The sequence below is a fragment of the Arctopsyche grandis genome, chromosome 1 (assembly GCF_051622035.1).
Source record: "Arctopsyche grandis isolate Sample6627 chromosome 1, ASM5162203v2, whole genome shotgun sequence".
Classification (NCBI taxonomy): Eukaryota; Metazoa; Arthropoda; class Insecta; order Trichoptera; family Hydropsychidae; genus Arctopsyche; species Arctopsyche grandis.
The window spans coordinates 34951876-34978448 of NC_135355.1; the positions used below are offsets into that span (position 1 = coordinate 34951876).

General features: G+C 37.8%; 1 protein-coding gene across 1 annotated transcript in view; it reads left to right on the top strand.

Annotated features, from left to right (window-relative positions):
* Window positions 1-26573, top strand: part of LOC143916237 (methyltransferase-like protein 25B) — a 588188-nt gene that overhangs the window by 373372 nt on the left and 188243 nt on the right. The window lies entirely within an intron of this gene.

A 26573-nucleotide genomic window follows, 5' to 3' on the forward strand; every position in this document is an offset into this window, starting at 1 on the left:
AGTATGCTAGTATTATTGTATGTGTGGCGAAGGAAATAGTCACTTGACTTCGGAGGAGTGGGCTGGCTGAACTTCTCGAGGGCTGTGCAATGCGTAGCTTGGCTGGTAAGATCATGCTCTCGGGGATTTATACTGGGTCGAGGCTTTTTAGTATGTAGCTGTATGATGAGATCACGTTCTCGGGGGTTCCTATTGGCTCGAGGTCGTTAATGTAGAGCGAGTTAAATTGTGTTTTTGCCCTTGTGTGAATGAAGATATTTCAGGCAAGGTCGGCTCTGCATGCTCGTACATGAACACCATGATGCAATTTTGCGACTTGTGTTTTATGGAGGACTAGATGAGATCATTGACCACGATCCAGTATCATACAAGTTGTACTATATTCCTACACTTGTTCAATATTTTGGTATTCGATGGCCAAGTTTCGCATCCGTACATCATTACCGGCATTGAGGTATGCGAATGTACGCTGGCTCTTACGGCATATGGTTGGTAAGGTTGATGAAGACTCGGAAAATGAACTCGTACCAAAGCATTAAGATTAGAACCTTAGGACCGGGCCGCGCCATGCAACTTTGTCGGCCGACAATTTGCCGTGACACGAAAAAATGTATGGAAATGTGTGTGACAAACAAGTTGACGGGTGTAGCATGTCCCATCTACCTGTATGCATTGGTCTGGTCGCCCTCAACCAAGTCGCTCGCAAGTCGCATGGTGCGGACCGGCCCTTTCGCATACATGCGTACTTGTCTTGTAAACCATCTACCCCCACTCTTAATTTTAATGCTTTGGTACGAGTTCATTTTTCGAGTCTTCATCAACTCACAGTTTGTGCCGTTAAGTGGACTCGCAAATGTAAAACCTTAACGGCCAATTACTATGCAACCGTGAAATTAAATCGGATTTGATTTATTTTCAAAATAAGAATTTTCCGAAGGGGATGGGAGTGAAGAGATTGGCATAGTAATTAATTAGCGATTGGCACTCGTCGGCAGTTATTATGTTTCGAAATGGCAGCGCGATAAATACGACTAAATATTAATTAGTCGAAATTGTACCGGTGCGAAAATATATGAAAATAGCCGTTCGCTCGTAATAAACAAAATATATTGCAAATTCGCCGAGCGCAATATTAGCCCTAGGGCGCGTCTGCCCCGGTAATTAACACCCCCCCCGGCAATAATTGATACCTCAGTTCTGGGGAGCCGGGGACCGGATGGGGCATGGGTCCCCCCTGAGCTTCGGGACCCCCGTGCGACTGTTGTCCGGTAATTTATCGCGCGATTACATGCAGACACGTGCGCGATCGTTTGCTCACCTGGTCGTTTGCGCCCTGTGCCACCAAACGATTTTCGAATTGGTTCTAATGGCCGCCATTATAGTTTACAGTTCCGGGATTCCGGAATCCAATATATCGCCGCTTGGCCAAACTCACAGCTTAGGCAGCATAGCTTGAAGATGATCGGAAATGAGGAGGGACGAAGAAGAAAAGGCAGATGCCACGACGCTCTATTTCTATTTCATGTGTCAGATATTGCGTACCACTGACCTACAGTTAGACGCGAATAAGGGTGAAAACACATTTGAGTGGGATGTGGTCTTTGTTTTTTATTTAGATACTATTGCGTAGGGATGGGTGGAGGATCCAAACGAAAGGCCAAAGTCGCTTCACAGCATTTATTGAATGATTAAGGAGGTCCACGCGCAGCCAGTGCTCGTTCCAGAATGATCTGATATGACCCTAAGTACCTCCTTATAAAGGGCAGGTATCTTCCACGCTCCGTTTGTTTATCTATTGTTTAGTCACGTACGGTCTCACAGTCTCAGGCACGCACAGTCTCACGCTTTCGTCCGGATTCTGGGAACTAGCGGAGATGCCGCTCGGCCTAATCCGGGGGTCTCCATTGTCCACTTCCGAATGCATTTTAGCCGGTGTATAATCCCCGAATGCAATTAACCGGCGGCCCCTATTTGCCTACGCTACAATACTTTCAAACATGCGAAAATAACGCAGTACCCCTAGCCCATATTCATGGTACAAAGTCCCTAAAATCACCCCCTGAAGTGTTTTCGGTCATATTTGATCTTTGTATCTATCCTTGCTTGACAGTGAGCGATAACGGTGAATTTCATATTTTAAGAAATGTAGGAGAAACTTGTCGTTTGCATATGGATATGCATGCACGTGCGACCTTCCAAACATATGCATCCTGCACGTGCACAACGAGAAGCCAAGGACACATGACGTCTCGTACCACTCTGTGTGTTTTTGCCCTAAGTCAGCGGTTTCCAAACTTTATGCTAATACGCCTCCCTAAAAAATTTTTTTTTCCGCGCCTCCCTACCTTTTATTTTTTAATAGATATAATAATATAGAAACGTTTTAAATAATAAACTTTTATTAAAAAAAATATTGAACACTACAATAGACAGAATAATAAAGAGGTTTTGCTATAACATAAATTTATACGAACACCTATATTTATTTTTATATTAAATTACTAATTAAACTACGTCTAACACATCAAAATTTAGTGCGAAGGATGTTGTTTATTGGCACAAAGTTTATCAAATCTTGGGGGGCAATATGGAGAGTGCCACTCGTAACTCCTTTTCGACTATTAACCTGGCTCGATATTTGGTTTTCATTGCAGCTAGTGCCGAAAAGCCCGTTTCGCATAAATAAGACGTTACGAACGGTAGCAGCACTTGCATTTCTTTGCAATACAAAGATTCATACTCTCCACTAAGATTCATCCAAAATTTAATTATGGTTTCATTTTGAAACTTTTGTTTTAGTGAGCTATCGCATGATAATTCTATCAATTTTTATTTTTCGATTGTTGTCAGTTCCAATTCGTCTTCTTCATTGTAGTTAAATGGATTCTGTATCCACAAAAACTTTGAGAAATCAAGGTCTTTGAAATAATTGGAAAAATGCAGCACTAAACCATCCAAGTGGTCAGTAAAAAGATTTTTACTTGCTTCAATATTGGCTGTGGCCCAGAAATCTTTGGAAAGTGAAAACATATCCAACTCATTCTTTTGTAAATTTGATTTCCATAACTTCAACTTTTTAATGAAAGCTTTTACTTTGTCTTTTTGAACAAGTGTATGTATTTGTGATCCCTGCATTGCTTTATTTTCCAAAAATTCATGTCTCTTCATGTTGGTTTTCTTCGAGAAAGGTTGCTAATTAAATGTGTATATAAAAATGAAAGAAAAATAAAAATAAACATTCATGCATTGAATTTTTACTGTTAAGCTACGATATGAAGTTTTATTTATTTGTAGATATTATGGTATGAAAATTATTTTTTACTGGGAGGCGCGCCTCCCAGTTTGGAAACCGCTGCCCTAAGTGAAAGACTTTGGTCATTGATCATGCGATAGTTGTTGGCCACTCTACAAGCCCCTCTATCATAAAGTATCGCTATTCATTTGCGAATGATCTCGAAGTTCTGGGCCACACTGGGTGACTTGCGAGTGAATTTGTTGCCCAAGCGTAGTTGCTCGTGGTCACTCCTGGTCACCTAAATCGGGCAACCAGAAGCCCAACAAGAATCCCCTCACGAATACTTATAAGAGCTTTGAATATGCGACGATACAGTTAAATGTGTATATATTTTTTCACTAATTAGTCGCTGGCAACTAATCACCTAGTGTGGTACCTTTCAATACAACGCTATACTTACATTTTGAGTGATCAATAAAGTAATAAAATCACTGATCAGACCGAAGCCGGATCTCGCCGGTCGGGTGATTTTGTGGGTTGGGCAACCGGTTGGTTGCCCAGTGTGGCATGCTCCATACAACTGCATAACTTTTGATCTGGTTGCTGAACAAAGTCGCCCACCAAGTTGCTCTCTAGTCATCCGGTATAGTCCGGTACAATGTTTGGTAGATTCAATGAAACGTTTAATCCTGCGAACTACCCGATGTCGAATGTATGGACGAGCACGCTCGCCATTTGTGCGAATGTGTAGATGGGTACTTCATTCCCCAATACTATCCGGGCGAATGCTTGGCAATTTTCCGACTTTGGATAGTTCGTCTTAAGTGGAAACGTAGCATCTATGTAACAGTTGGGCTGAAAAGTTCGTAGGCTAGCATAGAAAAAATCTTTTTTTTGTTAGAATTTGATTTTATTATTCAACTAGCTGTATTACCCGGCTTCGCTCAGTGTTTATAATATAAACCGCTTAAACATGACTAAGCTAATTTAATTAAAAAAAAAAAAAAATTTAAAAAAAATTTAAAAATTAAAAAAAAAAAATAAAAAAAAAATAAAAAAAAAATCAAAAAAAAAAAATAAAAAAAAAATAAAAAAAAAATTAAAAAAAATTTTTTTAAAAAATCAAAAAAAAAAATCAAAATTTTTTTTTGCCTTCTAGGGCTTCGCCCTCGGCGCCCCCCTGAGCCTTTGCCTTCTAGGGCTTCGCCCCTCCACGCCCCATGAGCAATTGCCGTTTAGGGCTTCGCCCCCCTTAGTTAATGCCTTTTAGGGCTTCGCCCCTCCGCACCCCCATGATTAAATGCCGTCTAGGGCTTCGCCCCCCTTAGTTAATGCCTTTTAGGGCTTCGCCCCCCGCGCCCCCAAGATTAATTGCCGTTTAGGGCTTCGCCCCCCTTAGTTAATGCCTTTTAGGGCTTCGCCCCTCCGCGCCCCCATGATTAAATGCCGTCTAGGGCTTCGCTCCCATGATCAGTTGCCTTTTAGGGCTTCGCCCCCCGCGCCCCCAAGATTAATTGCCGTTTAGGGCTTCGCCCCCCTTAGTTAATGCCTTTTAGGGCTTCGCCCCTCCGCGCCCCCATGATTAAATGCCGTCTAAGGCTTCGCCCCCATGATCAGTTGCCTTTTAGGGCTTCGCCCCCCGCGCCCCCAAGATTAATTGCCGTTTAGGGCTTCGCCCCCCTCAGTTAATGCCTTTTAGGGCTTCGCCCCTCCGCGCCCCCATGATTAAATGCCGTCTAAGGCTTCGCCCCCATGATCAGTTGCCTTTTAGGGCTTCGCCCCCCGCGCCCCCAAGATTAATTGCCGTTTAGGGCTTCGCCCCCCTTAGTTAATGCCTTTTAGGGCTTCGCCCCTCCGCGCCCCCATGATTAAATGCCGTCTAAGGCTTCGCCCCCATGATCAGTTGCCTTTTAGGGCTTCGCCCCCCGCGCCCCCAAGATTAATTGCCGTTTAGGGCTTCGCTCCCCTTAGTTAATGCCTTTTAGGGCTTCGCCCCTCCGCGCCCCCATGATTAAATGCCGTCTAAGGCTTCGCCCCCATGATCAGTTGCCTTTTAGGGCTTCGCCCCTCCGCGCCCCCATGATTAATTGCCGTCTAGGGCTGCGCCCCTTGTGGCGCCCCCTTTTGAGCCCCATGGGGCTGCGCCCCATGAGGCTGGGCCCCCCGGGCCCCCTTCGGGGCCCCACGGGGCTGCGCCCCTTGTGGCGCCCCCTTTTGAGCCCCATGGGGCTGCGCCCCATGAGGCTGGGCCCCCCGGGCCCCCTTCGGGGCCCCACGGGGCTGCGCCCCTTGTGGCGCCCCCTTTTGAGCCCCATGGGGCTGCGCCCCATGAGGCTGGGCCCCCCGGGCCCCCTTCGGGGCCCCACGGGGCTGCGCCCCTTGTGGCGCCCCCTTTTGAGCCTCATGGGGCTGCGCCCCATGAGGCTGGGCCCCCCGGGCCCCCTTCGGGGCCCCACGGGGCTGCGCCCCTTGTGGCGCCCCCTTTTGAGCCCCATGGGGCTGCGCCCCATGAGGCTGGGCCCCCCGCGCCCCCTTCGGGGCTTCACGGGGCTGCGCCCCTTGTGGCACCCCCTTTTGAGCCCCATGGGGCTGCGCCCCATGAGGCTGGGCCCCCCGGGCCCCCTTCGGGGCCCCACGGGGCTGCGCCCCTTGTGGCGCCCCCTTTTGAGCCCCACGGGGCTGCGCCCCTTGTGGCGCCCCTGGCGGGGCCCCATGAAACTACTCGCTTTGCGCCCCCGCGGGGGTGAATCCATTGAAACGAAAAAAACAAATCGGCGCCCATGGATCGAAAAAAAAAAAAAAATCGAATCACGTGTTCGATGACGTCACCGATCTACGGACGACGACCAAGGATACATACAAAGTCTCTTTCCAAATTATAGATTAGATTTGTCTTTAGCCTCAAAATAGGCTTCAGTTTCGGCGATTACCTCTTCATCGGCGCAATATTTCTGTCCATCTGAGAACAGGAAAAAGTCGCTGGGGGCCAGATCTGGAGAATACGGTGGATGCAGAAGCAATTCGAAACCCAATTCATGCAATTTTGCCATCGTTTTCATTGATTTGTGACACGGTGCATTGTCTTGATGAAACAGCACTTTCTTCTTCTTCAAATGGGGCCGTTTTTCCGCGATTTTGTCCTTCAAACGCTTCAATAACGCTACGTAATAGTCGCTGTTTATGGTTTTTCCCTTTTTAAGATAGTCGATGAATATTATACCATGCCCATCCCAAAATACTGATGCCATAACCTTGCCAGCCGACTTTTGCGTCTTTCCACGCTTTGGAGTCACTTCATCACGTGCAGTCCACTCGGCTGACTGTCGATTGGACTCTGGTGTGAAATGATGGAGCCATGTTTCATCCATTGTCACATATCGACGCAAAAATTCGGGTTTATTACAATTGAACAGCTCCAAACACTGCTCAGAATCATCAATTCGTTGTTGTTTTTGGTCGATTGTGAGCTCGCGCGGCACCCACTTTGAACAGAGCTTTCGCATACCCAAATATTCATTCACGATATGTCCAACACGTTCCTTTGATATCTTTAGGGTCTCAGCTATCTCAATCAATTTCACTTTACGGTTATCCAAAATTATTTTGTGGACTTTTTTGATGTTTTCGTTGGTAACAGCCTCTTTGGGGCGTCCACTGCGTGCATCGTCTTCGGTTCTCATTTCGCCTCGTTTAAACTTAGCAAACCACTTCTCAACGGTTGATTTTCCTGGTGCAAGGTCCGAATAATGTTTATCAAGCCAAACCTTGGCTTCAATAGTATTTTTTTTCGCCGAAAAACAATGCTTTATTTACACACGAAATTCCTTTTTATCCATTTTTTCAAACTAATAAAAGTTGCTTCACTCAAAATGCTATAACTCAAAAACTAATAGTACGACAGCTGTCAAATTTATATAAGTGTCTTTTTAAGGTTAGGGCTAACTAAAAATCATATGGATTTAATACTAGTAGCGCTATCCATGTGTCAGCCTACGAACTTTTCAGCCCACCTAATATGTATGTATATGTGGTATTTAAAAGGCTCCTTTCGTCACACACGTTGTCACCGAAGTACTGTTGTATCTGTTTTTTTGTTGTTGTTTTAATTCTCTTCAATGCTACCATATTGCGAAGTTGTCAATTAGTTTATATGTACATATATATACATAGCCAGCAGCATAGCTCGGACGTTAAGCTTCTGCTTACCGTCAAGAAGGTGCCGGGTTCTATCCCTGAATGAAAATGAATTTTTCAGAGTATGCTGTTGGTCAGACCTGGATTTGTGACTCCAGGTTGATCGTTTCCTATCAGAGTTTGCCAATTTTCTCTGATTTAATTGTTGAAACGGTTCCCGGAAAAAAAATTGGCTAAAAATCCTTCCTACCTACTATGTCACCACTATTTGAAAAATTTGATTGATGTACAATAAAAATTTATGTACAATTCATAGATGTCTCGTTAATTTGCGAGTTTTTTCAGTGTCTCGCAATTCAACGACTTATAATAAAAATGCTGTATTTGTATTTGTAATTGGCCAGGAAGGCGCATTGGGATTTACCTGTAAGGCCTTCCTGGTATATATGTAAAATAAAAATAAAATAAATATTTAAAACACTTCGTCGTAATATTGCAGCACAGTTAGTAGGGCAGTACGGGTACCTAACTACGACAACGATAACACACGAGCCGCAGTTTGAGCAGCACTGAGCTAGGGATAAGGGAATGGGTTGCAGAGCGAATGCCGAATTCCGCCTACCCAGTCACATTTGGCGAGTTACTTACGAGCTTTAATTATTCTGAATTAGCTACCCTCCGCTTTTGCTCCAGCCCCTGCTGGCCGAGATAAATACACAGAAGTATTAATTGTATATACCCGAACCGAAGTGTGTCGAGCTTGAGACATAATATCCAATAGTCATAACTAAGATCATTCCATGTGTACATGAGTGCTGGCATAACTTCATATATAATACTTATGAAAGAAATGTGTATACCTTCATATAAACTTGTACTTTTATTCGGAATTTTCATGAATATATCTATGTATATGTATAATCAGTTGGAGGATTGAGTCCTATTTAGGCTTTTGAAAAAGATAAATTTAGAGTTATCTGTTTATCTTAGCCCCCTTTCCACGGGCAGCATGGATTAGACCGGCACCGTGCCTGCGCCGGTTACTAGGTGCTGTGTTGTTTTGGTGGGTATGCAATGTTTCAGACGGGCCGGTTGAATCCACCGGTTAGGATTCATTCAGCCCGTCTGAAATGTTGCATACCCATCCATACAACACAGCGTCTAGTACCTGCGCGAAGAATCGATGCCGGTCCAATCCATCCTGCCCATGTAAAGGGGGGCTTAGGAGCAGAATTCGCCAAGCTGAGGACTTCAGCCTATGGAGGTGTTAAGCTGACTTTCATATGATAGGTGTCACATCAAGCGTAATTTAATCATGTGAAAGTATTTATGGGGGGCGAAAGGGATGAAATGACGTTTTTGTTGTAAACACGCTGTTTAATATGACGGGCGGGAAGGAAGTAAAGCAGTAGCCACCGACATGGTCAAATCAGTCATAACTCACAGGATGGTGACCCAAATTCGACCATATCGTAAGGTCCATACATGTTCGACTTAACAAAGTATTTATAAACTAGAAGCTATTTGGTACTAAAAGATTTTGGTACTAATCGTGGTTGTTGCAATGGCAGAGTTTTTTTTCTAATACCACGTTAATTAACTAATTTAAGTTAATTAACTAGTCTAATTAACGCTACAGTGGCGTAATAATAATTGATCAATTGTCATTTTTGCGGAATATATAAATAAATAAGCTTCAATTTAGCATATGTAACTTTTACTGGAGCTATAGGAGCAAGCCTGTCTTTCTATAAGATTGATTTCATACAAAAATATTTAAGTCGCGATCGATTGAAAGTTCCTCTTAATACCAAGTCTGACCTTAAACTCAAATGTTGATCTATAAAAGCTTTATAACCGCTGCAGTGGCGCTATAGTCCAGACAACACTGCTTACTATATAATGTTACTATGGGGGCGAAACGAATCAGATGACGAAGTGGTTTAATGCACGCCTATTAAATATGACGGTTGGGAAGGAAGTAAAGTGTAGCCACCAACACGATCGAAAAGATCCCAACCCATGAATGGCGACCCAAACTCAATCATGTATACAGTAACATGCAGAGAAATCGCATCACTTTCAATTGTTCGATGTTTTCGATTTTTTTAAATTACATGAAGCTATACACAAGTTTTTTTGGTTTTATTATTTGATTTCAACTATTTAACATGTTTTACGATTAAAAAATATTATTTATATTTTTAAATTAAGGCGAGATACGAATTTAAAAAAAACATGCAAAATAGGGCATTTTTCTTATATGTATTTCAAATGTCTCTAGCTAAAATAATATTACAGTATATATTTTTCTATGAATTAAAATACATAGGCAGTGAACATATGACAACAATAAATAGTAATATAATAATTACTAGTCAATCGTCTTGCTTCTATGATGGGATGGTACCTGCCGGCGGGGACAATACGACTTTTTTTAATAAAAACAACACCCTGGGGCAAATTATGAGTTAAAAAAACTGTTGAAAATGTATGGTTTGAAGAAATTTCAGACGACATACTAAAAAAAGTCGTATTGTCCCCGCCAGCAGGTACCATCCCATCATAGAAGCAAGACGATTGTCTAGTAATTATTATATTACTATTTATTGTTGTCATATGTTCATTGCCTATGTATTTTAATTCATAGAAAAATATATACTGTAATATTATTTTAGCTAGAGACATTTGAAATACATATAAGAAAAGTGCCCTATTTTGCATGTTATTTTAAAATTCGTATCTCACCTTAATTTAAAAATATAAATAATCTTTTTTAATCGTAAAACATGTTAAATAGTTGAAATCAAATAATAAAACCAAAAAAAAACTTGTGTATAGCTTCATGTAATTAAAAAAAATCGAAAACATCGAACAATTGAAAGTGATGCGATTTCTCTGCATTTTACTGTATATGTATGTACATACATGTGTTTCGGTGATTACTGGTCACAAAGTACTCGTCACAAAGTCACTAAAATCTCTATAACGGAACATCTGGCAGCCGAAAAGTCCATCATACTAACTGAGTGCCAAATATTGTGTATTCGCGATTTTCATGGCAAAAATTGTCTGTGACCACAGCAATGTGACGAATAGTCTAATTACCGTATATGTACAGTAGAAATTTAGCTCAATCTATTGTAAAACGTCATTTAGTAGTTGCAAGTCTGAATTAACATATTTCAAAAACTGTCAACCCTAAGAATTGACTTTCCTTAGCTATTAACGTCATTGAGGAAAGCTTATACATTTCAGATGGAACGACTTGCTCATAACATTCATTTTACAGCATTACCTGCACGTGTAATCGATCAGAAGCTGGAGGGGGTGAGAAAGTGAAGGGGGTTAGAAGGGTGCAATTACGCGAATACGATGGTTACTCTTAGACCTTTGTGATCCGTGCAAAGGGCGTCAATTATACGCCCTGTGTATTATTAACCGGTAGTATTTCAACGTCACCGCTCCCGCCTCGGAGATTACAAAGAAAGCGCGAAAAAAAGCTCCAGAGAGCGCTCTAATCTCCGCCTTTCAGCGAGAGGAGCCTCACTCCTAAGAGATTTCCCGGCAGATGTTTAATGAAAGATATTATAACGGCTCTGGCGATACGGCGAGAAGTCTCTGCTTTGAAATGACTTCACAATGCCCCATACAAGGTTATTGTGACCTGGAAAGCAATACTTTAAGGATAAAATAACACTCAAGAAAAAAATGAAAATTTTAAATGTCTCCCTTAAAGTGACTTGAAGTTGTGTGATTTGAAAAGCCGGGGCAAGCGAGTTTGGTCTTTCTGTTTTTGATTATAGTGTTTCTGCGTGCTAAAAATTTAGGATTTATTACAAACTCAGAAGAGTGCATGTTTGGGTCGAGTGTATGTTTAAGTTTATTTATTTATTTATTTGGAAAATTTACAGTTTATTAAGTTACATAGATTGATAGTAAAAAAATATAATTATGTTAAGTAAACCATTAATAATTTTCACATATAGGTAAAAAAAAGAAAAGCTCAAACATTTAAAATAAAAAACGAAAATGATAATAGAGTAAGATAGTTAAAGAAAACAAAAAGAAAAAAAAATAGAGATAACAGTATAATAAAAATATCAAAATAATAAGAATAATAATATGATAAAAATTATGAAATAATAAAAAAAATATAATATATAACAAAAAACAAAAAGACAAAATAAATACATCAAAATAAAAATTCATAATCACAATCGTAAATTTTCAATAAAATTAATCATCGAAAAACAAATTTGCAATAATTACTCTAGCTTGTATAGCATTAATATTAAATAAGTCAAACATAGAAATTGTTAAAATTAGTGTGTTGACGGTGGAGCTTGCACGCCAGATGAATGAGCTTCTTCCATAATTAGAAAAAGTATTAGGTATGTAAAGGAGCTCATTACATCTAGTCATTCTATTTGGTACACGCAATGATAGTCTGCTCAATAATTGAGGACAGTCGATCGAGCCGTTAAGGATGTTCAAAATTGTTGAGATGTCAGCTATCTCCCTTCTTTTGACAAGAGGAAGTAGATGCTGACACCTACAAGCATCTTCATAGGAAGTATAGGTTAATCCAAAATGGCTACTGATGTACCTCAAGAATCTCTTCTGAATGCGCTCCAATCTATCTCTTGCACCAGAGTACTCTGGGTTCCAAACTTGGGATGCAAACTCAACAATACTTCTTACGTATGCACAATATAGTATTTTGTATGATTTTATAGAAGTAAAGCATTTGGAGGACCGGATGACGAACCCGAGGGCCTTCGACGCTCGAGCTACAACATTATCAATATGTTTACTAAAGGATAGATCAGAGTTTAAAAAGACTCCCAAAAGTTGGTACATATGTTGCATAACGCTGTGACCAAACGACAGTTGGTGCGATTAGTAAATATAGTTTAAAGTGCCAAACGAGTCTCATTGATCTGTACCACGTGTCCCTTCACGAATTGAATCCCACATAAATGTATGTACAAGAAATCGTATGAGGATTAATACATTTGCGTATGGATGTATAAAATCTGGTAAACGGATTATTGCGCAAATTGCGATCACGCGCACGACAATCGTTGCCACAAAAATCACGAATACGGAATATCTGGCACTCAAGTTCTCATTAGTACAATATATGGAGATTTTGGGTGCCAGATATTCCGTGATCGAGATTTTAGTGACTTGCACGAGATCGCTTTTTTGCAGTATATTTACCGAACGATAAAATCTACACCTCATTTGTATTGAATTAACATTTGTTTGAACTCATTTGACTTTGCAAAATTACATTTGTATTCTAATGTAACTAGAATCCCTTACAATTGATTGCAGACGGCTAATGAATGCCTGTTCTTATTAATGACCCACTGGTGCTTAGCATTAAATAAGGCCGACATATTCTGACCAAATAGAAACGAATTCGTATTAAAATATACGCAGGGATGTGGAGTCAAAGTTGGAGTCGTTTTAATTGCAAGTTTTTCACTCGAGCAGATAGAGATGGTTTCAAATATTGACTGCTACAGCCCGTACTTGTATCCTTGCGGTACTCCACCAGTGCAGTGTTAAGAGAATTGTATCATTTCACTACACTGTTTCATCAACATTACAGAAATGTTTCATATATGCATATGACGTTTAATAGTCGATAGCCTAATAATAACTTAAATTTACTTCTCCTAGTTTGCGTTCGCTCTAAAGGCAGCATAGACCCAATACGTATGCAGATTCATCTCACAATTTGAGAAACGGTGGCAGGTTTCGTAAGCTCATTAGTAAAACAAACGCCCGACGTGTCTCAATAAGATTTCTCTCGCTACGCTAGTTCAGTTGTATGTAGATGTACGATTTTGAAGCTTTGTGTTATGTGATATAATATATGTATATACTAGGTCTATTCGTTTTGAGCCGTTGCGTTGGGAGAATTTTATAAGCTTTGATTAAAATTAAATGTTGAAAACACACATGAAATTTCCTCAGAATGGTTATGGCTTCCATTAATTATTTTTTTAATAAAATTTTTACATTCACCATATCTACATATTTTTGCTTATTTAAAATTTGGATTAAGTGAGTCATTTAAATATCAAGAAGTTTAAATATGTTTTTTGAAATTACATTAGACTAACATAAAAGCCTCCCTCGCTATACTTACATACAATGGAAAAGCAAATATTCTTTCTATCATACCCAGGGGCGTCTCGTGATTTTAAAATCAGGTGGAGCACGAGGAGGCTAAAGACCTTCCCTATATATCAGCGGTTTCCAAACTGGGAGGCGCGCCTCCCAGGGGAGGCGCCAAAACTTTTTAATAAAAAAATAATTTTCATACCATAATATCTACAAATAAATAAAACTTCATATCGTAGCTTAACAGTAAAAATTCAATGCATGAATGTTTATTTTTATTTTTCTTTCATTTTTATATATACATTTAATTCCTATAAAAATTATCCGGAGAAGAAGATTTTAAAAATTGCGCCTTTGCAATCGCTCTGCTTTAGCTAAAGATGCCCATTTAATTGCATATGTTGGATATGTCGCGGATAATAATATATTAGAAGATATATTATTTTGCAAACACATTCTTGGGAAGACCACATCCATTGAAATTTTTAATATAATAGACAGTTTTGTTCAAGAAAACGACATAAAGTGAAATAATTGCGTTGTGAACGACATAAAATAATAATTGGACTGTGTACCGACGGAGCTCACTCAATGTCCGGACACAAAGCAGGTCTTAAAGCATTGATCAAAAAGAAAGCACCACATGCTATCTGGACACACTGTATGATTCTCAGAGCAGCTCTATTGTCAAAAAATATGAGCGAGGAACTGAACAGCATTTTTACAAAAGTTGTAAAAATTATAAACTACATTAAGAACAGTCCTTTGAGAGCAATGTCCTATGGAAGCTAATTATACCTCACTTTTGTATTATTGTGAAGTTCGCTGGCTATCTCGTGCAAAAATGATTCTAAAGGGTGTTTGAACTCAAAGAAGAAATAGCAACCTTTCTCGAAGAAAACCATCATGAAGAGGCACATTTGTGGACGAACGATAATTTTATTGTTAAACTTGCCTATTTGGTTGAAACTTTTGGAAAATTGAGCGGTTTAAATAATTCAATGCAGGGATCACAAATACAACCACTTGTTCAAAAAGACAAAGAAAAGCTTTCATTAAAAAATTAAAGTTATGGAAATCAAATTTACAAAAGAATGGGTTGGATTGGTTTTCACTTTCCAAAGATTTTTGGGCCACAGCCAATATTGAAGCAAGTAAAAATATTTTTACCGACCTCTTGGATGTTTTAATGCTGCATTTTTCCAATTATTTCAAAGACCTTGATTTCTCAAAGTTTTTGTGGATACAGAATCTATTTAACTACAATGAAGAAGACGAATTCGAGCTGACAACCACCGAAAAATAAAAATTGATTGAATTATCATGCGATAGCTCACTAAAACAAAAGTTTCAAAATGAAACCATAATTAAATTTTGGATGAATCTTAGTGGAGAGTATGAATCTTTGTATTGCAAAGAAATGCAAGTGCTGCTACCGTTCGTAACGTCTTATTTATGTGAAACGGGCTTTTCGGCACTAGCTGCAATGAAAACCAAATATCGAGCCAGGTTAATAGTCGAAAAGGAGTTACGAGTGGCACTCTCCATATTGCCCCCAAGATTTGATTAACTTTGTGCCAATAAACAACAACATCCTTCGCATTCAATTTTGATGTGTTAGATGTAGTTTAATTAGTAATTTAATATAAAAATAAATATATGTACGTGTTCGTATAAATTTATGTTATAGCAAAACCTTTTTATTATTCTGTCTATTGTAGAGTTCAGTATTTTATTTTTAAATAACGGTTTATTATTTAAAACGTGTCTATATTATTATATCTATTAAAAAATAAAAGGTAGGGAGGCGCGGAAAAAAAAAATTTTTTTAGTGAGGCGTAGTAGCATTAAGTTTGGAAACCGCTGATATAATATTTATTTGTTTACCAAAAAATTAGCTTTATATTTTATACTAACATTTGTTGCTAGGAAAATGACTTTTTTTTTAACAAATTATCGACAAATTTCGTTCATCATGAGTCCTGAAAAAGCAAAAATGTGATTATTTAAAAATATTTAATGATAAAATTTGCATATTGTAATTGAAAATTTAAGCATACCCGCAATATATATTTGAAACGTTCAAAAACCTTGACGGTGTCGTGTATTTTTCAAATCGTATACAGAATGGCTGGCATATTCTGCCCCAAAGAGACCTTTACGCAGACAACTAAAAGTGACAACTAAAAGACAACTAAGACAACTAAAAGTACATGGTTACAAGGATTTTTTTCTCTGCTTTGACTGGCTGTCTACTCTCTACACACAGTACCAATACCACGTGCCAGAGTAGCAGGAAAACTGAAGCTGGCGACCACGGGATCCCGGCAGATGAGCGACTGCACTAAACTTAATTACGAACCGGTTCTGCTCACTGCTTGGTGAGCGGGGATTAACAAACACTTGTTGACACTTGACGAGAAACCAATAATATAGAAAATTTATTTAAAGTGCTCCAGTAGCTCTTAAAGACGAGCCGCCACTGATCATACCTATACACATGTACATACATTGTGATAGAAAAACTTTTACACATATACATATACATATATGTATGACATATTCCATACATATATACATTTGTAATCATAGTGATCGATCTTACATCGGTATATATTATATTATATGTATGTATGTACGTAGATCAAAGTTAAATTTTCATGGTCCGGTAGATGTTCGTTCGAGCAAATGGTGATTTGTAGTGAACGAGACCTTTCGTGTACGGCTGCAATTCGACACAAAAACGAAGAGAGGCCAAATTCATCACAAACAGGTACCCAAAAACACACCCACACACATATTAAAACATTGTAAATTAATGCATACGCAAGAGCAGAAGCGTATTGTGAGCAAGGAAGTCGGCTCGTACATAATAAACATTAATTAAAGAAAATGCGAAAATCCTACTATTTATCATGTTAATCGAGAGGCAGACGCACGTAAGGAAAATTTATATATAATGTGTGTAGCCCAGCACGAGTCAATAAGCCCCTACCCCACTGCCACAGTCCTCGGGTATTCATCACTCGAATTCCTAATTAATCCCAGGACGTAGGACCCAAGCGGAACAAAATTGGGGCTTTACGAAGCCTTCGTCCGCCCCTGATCTGTCTTCTTTAACTTTGTTCGCATTCATGCAAAAAATACCGGGCCATCCAATCGATGGGTGTATCACGTCGATGACCTATTTAAAATTTTCCAGCATCAATATTGTTACAAAATATATACACATGTACGCCATCGTGAGATAATGACACTGAAAATGTACAATATAGATTATCAGTGGCATCGCTAGGGTTGATATAACTGATGCCACCCCCTTCCCCAACCCAAAGTCATAAACTTACAAAGGAGAAAAAAAGCTTCAGAGCCTTGGCTTGGAGAGCCTGAAATATAGTTTCTACTTTATTAAAGGAAGTAGAAATACATAGTATCTGGAGATTAGAATGAAAACGGTAAATGCATTCAAACATCGCTTTCTTGTTTTCTTCTTATAAAGTGGGTTCAGCGTCCCTTGTTTGCGCCCCTGCCAACCTCTTTTTTTAACCCTAGATCTTACCTTTATTGCGATTCCATGATCATTTGATTTTGAAAGCACCTGTCCAATTGCATGCTCCACTAGGTGACCGCGTTTCTCTAGTTAGCTTCTTGCTTCTAGTAATGATAATAATGTGATGACAAATTGTTTGGAAACAATGAGAAATAATTATTTGGAAATAATGAGATCACAAATTGTCATTCCCATAGACGCTGAATAACTTGAGTCCATACAAACTTTTTGCAGCTTTTCTTTTATAATCAAATTGGTGAATTTTGAAATAATATTTTTGAAGAGGAACAGTTTCAACCATGAAATCAGATATATATCAGATAACTCTGGTAAGAAACGATTGACTAGGAGTTACATATATCCAAGTTTGACCATCAGAACTACAGATGATACTAGGAATAAATTCTTTAAAGTCGAGGTCAACCCACGGGATTGAACCAGGAAGCCTCTCGGTGGTTAGCATGAACGTAACCACCAAGATATGCTGCTGGCTAAAATTTGATAATTATAAATCAGCATTGTGCCCAGCCGTGTCTGCGATAATTATCCATAATTGTCAAATGTCGAAAAATAAGGTATCAAAGATAAGTAGGAATGAAAAAGACATTCATTAAGAATCCAAAGGATGATTGATGATTATGTGTTTAAGTAAAGTTATGTATATACATATGTATCAACGTGCATGTTGGCACGATACGATGCGATAGGAAAGGAAACTAGGAAAGATATAAAACAATAAGTGGGTGAGAAGTATGATAAGGGGAGTTGGTACAGTGGAGAGAGTGAATAGACTGAAATGGCAATGATGGTACGGATGAAAGATGGACGAAGGAAGAGCTCGAATGGTACCCGAGATAAATTAAAAGGGTTGAAAGGGAAGGCCACAAGTGAAATGGGTGGATGATATAATAAAAATATGTGGGGTGAAATGGATGAGAACTACCCAAAACAGACCAATGGAAGCGTGTTGGAGATAGTTGGAGTTTTATTTCAATATTCTTAGCTCGCGAGATATTTAGACTGTAGAATGGCAGCACATTTTGTATTTTCATTTTGGTATCATAGGAAAAAGAGGTGGACAAATTAGAGTTGATATGGTACGAGAGAAAATGTAAAAGGGTGAAAGGAAGGCCACAAGGAAATGGGTGGACAAAATTATAAAAACGTGTGAGGTGAGTTGGATCAGAGTTGTGCACTTATGTGATGACGGCTTGACGCCCTCAGATTTTGAAGCCCGGGACCGTTACTCCCTTCTCACGTCTCTGTGTCTTTAAACTGGGACATTTCCCGGTCTACTGGGACGTATGGCAGTCCTAGACTAGCCCTAGTCAAATTGGCATATCTTAACCCTTTGAGTGCTGAAGACTTTTCTGTTGAAATTTCTGACTAAAATTATTTAGAAATCCAATAGAAAGCAGGTATAAAAATTGTAGCGAATCCAAACAAACCCTAGATCACTACCCGAGATAACTACCGCCGAGGATTTCGAGTTTTGTAAAGGTGTGTTTAGACTCCCTAATATACCTTGCAAAAATATAAAAGAAGTCTATTATCCAAAACTAGTTCCATTTTCTTCATTGTTGTTAAAATGTAATGCTCATAATCTATGTAAATGCCAAGCCACAATCTAAAATACTCAGCAGTTAGGGATTTCCATCGGCAAATTCTGCTATGGTTATAAATTCGGAAATTCCAGTGTAAACCAGTCTTTATAAACGTTGACAAATGAATGACATTAGGGGTTCCAAAAACCACCCGAAAGCCGGTTTTCGGTTTTTTTATAAATAAAAAGTCGGTTTCACCGGTTTTTTCACAGATTTTTCTTAAGTTTAAAATTAAGTTATAAACATTATGAACTTTCACAAGATCATTATTATATATTATTATTACAAATATTACAAATAAAACAATTTGTAATATATGTGTATCGCAGCCGTAAAATGGCAGATCCTAAATACGCACAAATAATTAAATGATTTAACTAAGCTACTATCAAGAATATATTATTAAAAAATCGTTTGCAAGCTAAGAAGAGGTACATATGTAAAAAATAATGTGTAACCAGAAAATCTATAATAATTGTGGAAACGTTTTTGGTTTTTTGAAAAATGTTCAAAAAGCCGGCTTTTCGGTTTCGGCTTAAGCCGGCTTGGACGCCCTAGAATGACATAAATTACATGACCCATGTTCAATGCATTTTTTTTTCAATGCTATCTGGAAAGGCTTTAACGGGTAGTATTCTTGTTTACTTTGTACATGCTCAAATTACAACCCCTATCGGCGTTTTTCAGGCCCATGGACTTGTTGTCAAAACGCCGATCGGCATTGGTCAGCATTTAAAGGGTTAAGTACTAGAAGAATCGAGTCGGACATTCTAGAAATTAATGACATTTACCATCTGAGATTTTTGCGCCTTGGGATTCCAGACAAAAAACGACCATAGCTTGGAGACAGCTCTCGATAAATAATAAACTTGAAGGATTTAGAATCACTTTTTGCTACAAATCCTGCAAAGAGTGAATCCTGAATCATAAATTGAATTTCATAGAAAAGTAGACTTACATACATACATAGATCCCAAGCCCTTGTGGTCTGCTCAATAGAAAGCAATAGACGGGGCAAAATTTTGATAAATTCAGAGCCTTTTGAAATGAATAAAAATTAAAATCGATGCCGACTGCTAATAAATCTAACCTTCTGGATCTAATTCCCCAACTTCCATCCTCGTTCATTATCGTCTAAATAAGTACAGACGCACATAATGGAGTATATTGCGGAATTCCCTCGGGAAAAGCTCCCAGCTTTTTGGATAAGTAAAATAAATGGAAGCTTCATACGAAGACGTTGCTTTTAGATACAGACACACACACACACACACACATATCGTAAAAAAAGGAACACAACTAAAATTCATGTTTTGTGAAAGATCTATCGACTCAATTGACAAGGGATTACAAAATGGAATGATTTAGTACGTTTAGTTTAGTTTCTTACTATACGTGTGACTTTTTTTGTCTTCCCGCCTTTATAAATATTCAAAAAGTGTGTACGGGATCGAGCGCGATATTCAATTACATTTAGGGAGGGCTTTGATTAATTCGGCTTTGGCAATTTACACGTGGAGGTGTTCAAAAAGCTCTCAAGTATAATTACATTAATATTCAGGAGACGTTCGACGATAATCCGGCTAAAATTTGAGATATCGATATTAAGAGCATTAATATTAAGTGGCACGCTACAGAGCCTTATACGCGTACTATACAACATACTATACAAAATAAAATAAAATTATATCGCGCGCTCATATTACCATTATTAACCTATGCTTCACCTGTATGGAATAACGCCTCGAATACTAACCTTTCCAAGCTCCAAGTAATACAAAATAAATCCCTAAAAATAATTTATAATACACCCATATATACTAACCTGAAAAAACTGCATGCCATATATAATATTCCGTTTGTTACAGACATTACTAACAAACTAACCAGTAGATTCTATGACAGAATCACTAATAACCATACTAACACACTTGTGAAGAGTCTCGGTGATTACAACAAAATGTCTATACCCTTCAGGTATAACACACAGATTACCTAAACACAACCTGCTTTAGGTCATCGACTTTAGAGAGTTTTTAATTAATATTATGTATTAGATGTATTATGAACATTTATAAGGATTGTAAATATGTTTTTGAGCTCTTTTTCCTATTATGCTTTAGATTAACATTAGAATAATATAATACTGTGATTAATAACCAAATTAAATTAAATTGTAAAATAGAAAATGATCAGTAGATCAGTAGCTATTAAAATAGATATAAGATGTATTGTGAACATAATTTCGTAATAATAAAAAGCATTTAAAAATCAAAATCAAAATACAACATACGCGTATTTTTAACCTGCAAATACGAGTAACTACATATATTTTTAAAATAAGCATATCAAATGATAATGTATTATGAACATTTATAAAGAATTTGTAACATTTATAAAAATTTTGAGCTTTTTCCCCTCTTATTTTATTTGTATTTTATTTATTGAAAAATCAACAGACAACATGATGTACATAGATATGTATAAAAAACAAATAGTAAATATATAATATATGTTTACAAAGATTATAAAAAAAAATGAAAAAAGTAAATATAAGGAAAACAAATGAAAAAGAAAAGAATAAAGGCTATAACATGACAAAATATGTAGAACATTGCATAATTAAACTATAGTATTAAACTATTGGAAAAAGGTTATAAAATAGAATATAAGAAGAAATTGAAATTTACAAATATAAAACAAATGAAAAAGGTAAATACAAAATAAATAAATGAAAAGGAAAATAATGAAAGCTATAACATGATTAAATAGCACCTTACATAACTAAACTAAAGTATAAAAATATTGGAAATATTGGAAAAAGGTTATAAAATAGAATAGGAGAAGAAATGAATCAATCGGTCAAGATTCTCTTGATGTTAGACCTGAATTTATGTAGGGAAATACCAAATACATAGATCAACCTCATTCAGCTCTCCGTTAAACACACGATAAACGCGCTGCAGATAAGAATATTTTTGGGAATTTGTATTGAAAGGATCAAGTGAAAAGAGTGCAATGTGTCTAGAGTACCGAACTGGGATTCTGAAATTAACCTTATTCAGTAAATCAGAACAATCGAGGAAACCATTTATGAGCTTAAAGAAGAATATAGCATCAGTATGTCGTCGCCTGACAGAAAGATTGTTAAAAGATAGGATTTTTAAAATGTCGGAAACAGTAGAATGGGTATAGGTAGGAAAAAGGTAGCGTAAGGATTTAATAAATTTAAGTTGAACTTTCTCAATACAATTAATATGGGATAAATAAAAAGGTGACCAGATAATTGAGGCAAATTCAAGGTGAGACCTTACAAAGGAAAAATAAAGTAATTTAAGTACATACGGATCATTAAAGGGCTGTGTTGAGCGGAGTAGGAATCCAAGAGATTTAAATGCTTTGTTGGTAATAAAAGAAATATGTTCAGAGAAATCTAGTTTATTATTGAGTATTACACCAAGATCCTTAATAGAAGATGACGTGTTAAGGATTGAATGATTTAATTGATAGTGATTGGTAATAATTGACTTATTTCTAGTGTAATTTAAAATAGAGCATTTTTCTAGATTAATAAAAAGATCATTATTTAAACAATATATAGATAATCTATCTAGATCTTCTTGTATCTTATGCTGTATATGTTATATAATATAATTTCACTGACTCAAGCAGCGAGTATATACATATATGACAACAGAATTAAAAATTCACTCAATGTCAGTGAATTTGTAATTCGAATTACAACGTACTACATACCCTAATTTAACCCAACCTTAAATAAATAAAATCAACCTTAACTTAACCTAACCTAACCTAATCGTAAATAAATAATAAATAAAATTCTTCTCAAAATAATCCAAGAGAGAATAATGCGTAAGTGCGAAAGTATGATAAGCGATTCACAATTTGGATTCAGAGGAGGATTGGGAACAAGAGAAGCGTTGTTCTGCCTGAACGTACTCCTACAAAAGTGTAGGGAATTCAAAAAGAGGATATACATATGTCTGTTTCATCGAATTCGAAAAAGCATTTGATAGAGTGGAACATGACAAATTAATCTATGCACTAAACCAAACTGGGATAGATGCAATGGATATCGCCTTTTTGAAGAACCTATACTGGAACCAATCTGCTGTCGTGAAGGTTGAAGACTTGGAAACCGAAAAAATAGAAATTCGTCAAGGGTTACGGCAGGGATGTGTATTTTCGCCCATGCTCTTCAATCTGTATTCGGAAATGGTGTTCAACCAGACAGTCGATAGTCGAATAGGAGTAAAAATAGGTCACGAAATTATAAATAATATCCGTTTCGCTGATGATACGACAATATTGACTGAGAGTGCCGAAGACCTGCAATCGTTATTGATCGTAATTGATCAATCATGTCAAAAATGGGTCTGTCTGTTAAAATCAAAAAGACAAAATCGATGGTCATATATAAAGAAAAGACGAATCCATTAAACCTGAGTATGCGCGGACAAATGATTGAACAGGTCGAGCAATACAAATACCTAGGAGCAATGATCAATACGGACGTTAGTTCCGAAATGGGGATAAGAAGGATCGAAATAGCAAGAAATGCCTTCGGCAGCATGGAAAATGTTTTGTGTTGTCGAAGGTTGTCTATGAAATTGCGCTTAAGAGTCCTGCACTCCTATGTTTGGTTGGTGTTGCTGTACAGATGCGAAACGTGGACGCTGTTAGTGGCATCCATGAATAGGATAGTCTTTTGAAATATGGTGTTACCGGAGGATGCTAAAGATCTCGTGGAAGGAGCATATATCTAAGCTTTAAAGGTCAAGGAATTGACCCTAAAAGCCCTCAACATGAGGCCACCCCCCTCCCCCGACGAATACAGTCTATGAGGCCCTTTCGTCGGAGAACGAGACGGTTGTTCATGAATATCGCACAAGAACAACCGCACATCACCGAAGGAAGGAGCATGTAAGAAACGAAATAGTCCTCCAGCTTCTTCATACAAAGAGAGAGCTTCTTGACACGGTGAAGCGCTGTAAGATGGAATACTTTGGCCACATTATTCGCGGCCCCAAATATCGCCTTATATAAACAATCATAAACGGGAAAATAGAAGGCAAACGGTGGCTTGGGAGAAAGAAGCTCTCTTGGCTCCGGAACATCAGGTCATGGATGGGAATCGGTCTCGAAAAGTATTTCGGCTTGCCCATGATAGGTAGGAATTAGTAGAGGCCATTAACGATGTCTGGTAGTCGCCTACGTCCGAATACGGATTCGGCATTAGAAGAAGAAGAACACAAGAGGGCTGTACACCCGAAACCTTAATTTTGTTGCCGTTCCTTTCTTCGATATATATATATTGAGTGAATGTATTGTTGCGTAGGGGTGGGTGGAGGATCCAAGTAAAAGGCCAACAGTCGTTTCACAGCATTTATTGATGATTAAGGAGATACACGCACTGGCAGTGATCAGTCCAGAATGACATGATATCGCCTACGTACCGCATTATAAAGGGTAGATCTCTCAGGACGTCCAATCTGTTTACCTGTTGTATAGTCACGTATTCGGATATGTATTTCCACGACATTGGGTCTCCCTGTACCGATTCTGAGAAATAACTAATAACGGTCATTGTTTAGCCTAAATGCACTTAGAGTCCAGATATTTTTTATTTTATTGTCACAAATCAATACACACTCGCCATTACAGATTTGCTCCAATGCGACGGGTGTACGTTAACGAAATACACAATACATAAACAATCAGAAATCAGAAATACAGTAATACATACATATACAATCAGAATATATAGCATATAACAATTAATCAGAAATAATAATCATAGTGACATCTATGGATTATTTTTAGATTTTTTTTGTATACAATTTTTATACATACAATAAATACGAAATTATAGAGATGTCGATAGAGATATCTATAGATTTCAGATTACTGTGTATAATTATTACAAATTATACACAGGCAGATTTTTGTGACAACAGGATTAGATCTAATACCAATTTTCAGGAACCGTTTCAGCAATGATCAGATAAAATTGGCAAACTCTGATAGAGAAACGATCGATTTGGAGTCACAAAACCCCCAAATCTAACCAGCAGTGGCGAGGACTCGAACCTTTGACCTCAGTGATGCTAAATATATACGCTACCACTAAGCCAAACTGCTGGCTATAATATATATATATATATATATAATCCTTGGAAGTAAGTGCAAGCACTTAATTAATCCGATAACAAATATCCGTTGGTCTAAGTGCAATTCGCTCAATCCGCGGCGTACGTAACAGTATATATTGAGTGAATGCGACAATATACATCAATATATATTGAGTGAATGCGACAGTTGGGCTTCGACCAGATAAAACGTATTTTACATAAATCGACAAAATTGAGGTTTCGTATTCTCCTATTTTCTCCTCCGAAACTGGACCAATTTTTAAAAAAATTTCATCATCAGTATGAGAAAGATATTTTCTGTGCAACTATGCGCGTATTTTTTTTTAAATCGACCGTTAAATAAGCACGTTGGACTCTTTTCGTGGTTGTAAAAAAGAGGCGATTTTATAGATGTTTGGCGGCTCCTAGCTCCTATAAAAAATAACTAATCAAAAAAATAAAACGATAGATGCATCCCAATGGTGGATATCCATAGCATATTAAAAAATAATTTCTCTAATGCCATAATTGAGGACGGGAGAAGTGTAATACGTTTGTATGGACAAGGCGTTTGTGTCCAGCCCTCTTAATATGCCAACACTCATGCGATGATATTTCATCGGGTACAACACTAGTGTACATACATATAATACAACACTGATCAGTTTCAATTTTCTCCATTATATTAACATGTTGCTTCCGCCCAGAAATTAGTTTTATTATTAAATAATTTTTAGTATTAAGTTAAAAACTGTAGTAAAAAAAGTTTTTTGGTTGGTGCCTTCCTTGAAATATTCTAGGCCTCCAAGGGAAACGCTGCAATAGAACAAAAGCTAATTTCAAACACGTGAAAATGGGACAGATGGGTATTATATATTTTCTCAAAGTTGAGAGAACTAATATTATGTCGGTATTACAGACTTGATAAAAAAATTGAACGTTTTTCTTTATATAGGACTTGGTTCGTTTTGATCCCCTTCGATAAGAAAACTTTGCAGGGGAGACGTGCACCATATTGTTTTAGTTTTATTTTGCACGCTCCCACGTCAAAACAACAAAACGATAGATTATAACGGTTAAAGTTGCCTCTCGCTCCGTTAGCAACCTATCACCGAAGTTATTTCTTCCAGTGTACAAATGTTTCCTGAAAACTTTGGCGTTTCTCTCATTTGATATACCCAATCCCGTTTCTTCTCCCCTAATTTCAAAAAGCCGAGTACGTGCCGAAACACACTGCCAAACTGCACAACGGATCGTCAAATCGCCTACTCGGTCTTGATTAGAATCTGGGATCGATTTTGAACATCGTTTTTGAAATATTTGACCCAATTCTACTGTGTAGTTTGTGTGTACGTGTATTTCGTCGGCCTTGCATTGACGACCCACTTGCTCCACTTGCATCGCACCCCTGCCTTTATGGTGTTAAGGATGTGGTTGGTTGCGAACAAAGAAGCCATTAAGTACTCCTTTTTGGAGGGGTGAGATCTCTAAGAGGTGGCTGGGTTGAATTTCGCTCTACATAGATTGGTGTATTGTTATTGAGACTTGAAAATGTGTATTTATAGACTGATTTTTCGGAGATTTACATACATACATACATATGCAGGATTGTAAGAATGTTTGAAAGATAAATTAATAGATTAAATATCATACGTATGTATGTATGTATATATGTGACATATTGGAAATATTATATTCTTTCTATTTGAAATTTTAGTTAATTTAAGTTAGCTGCCAAACACAGTTTTATTTCAACC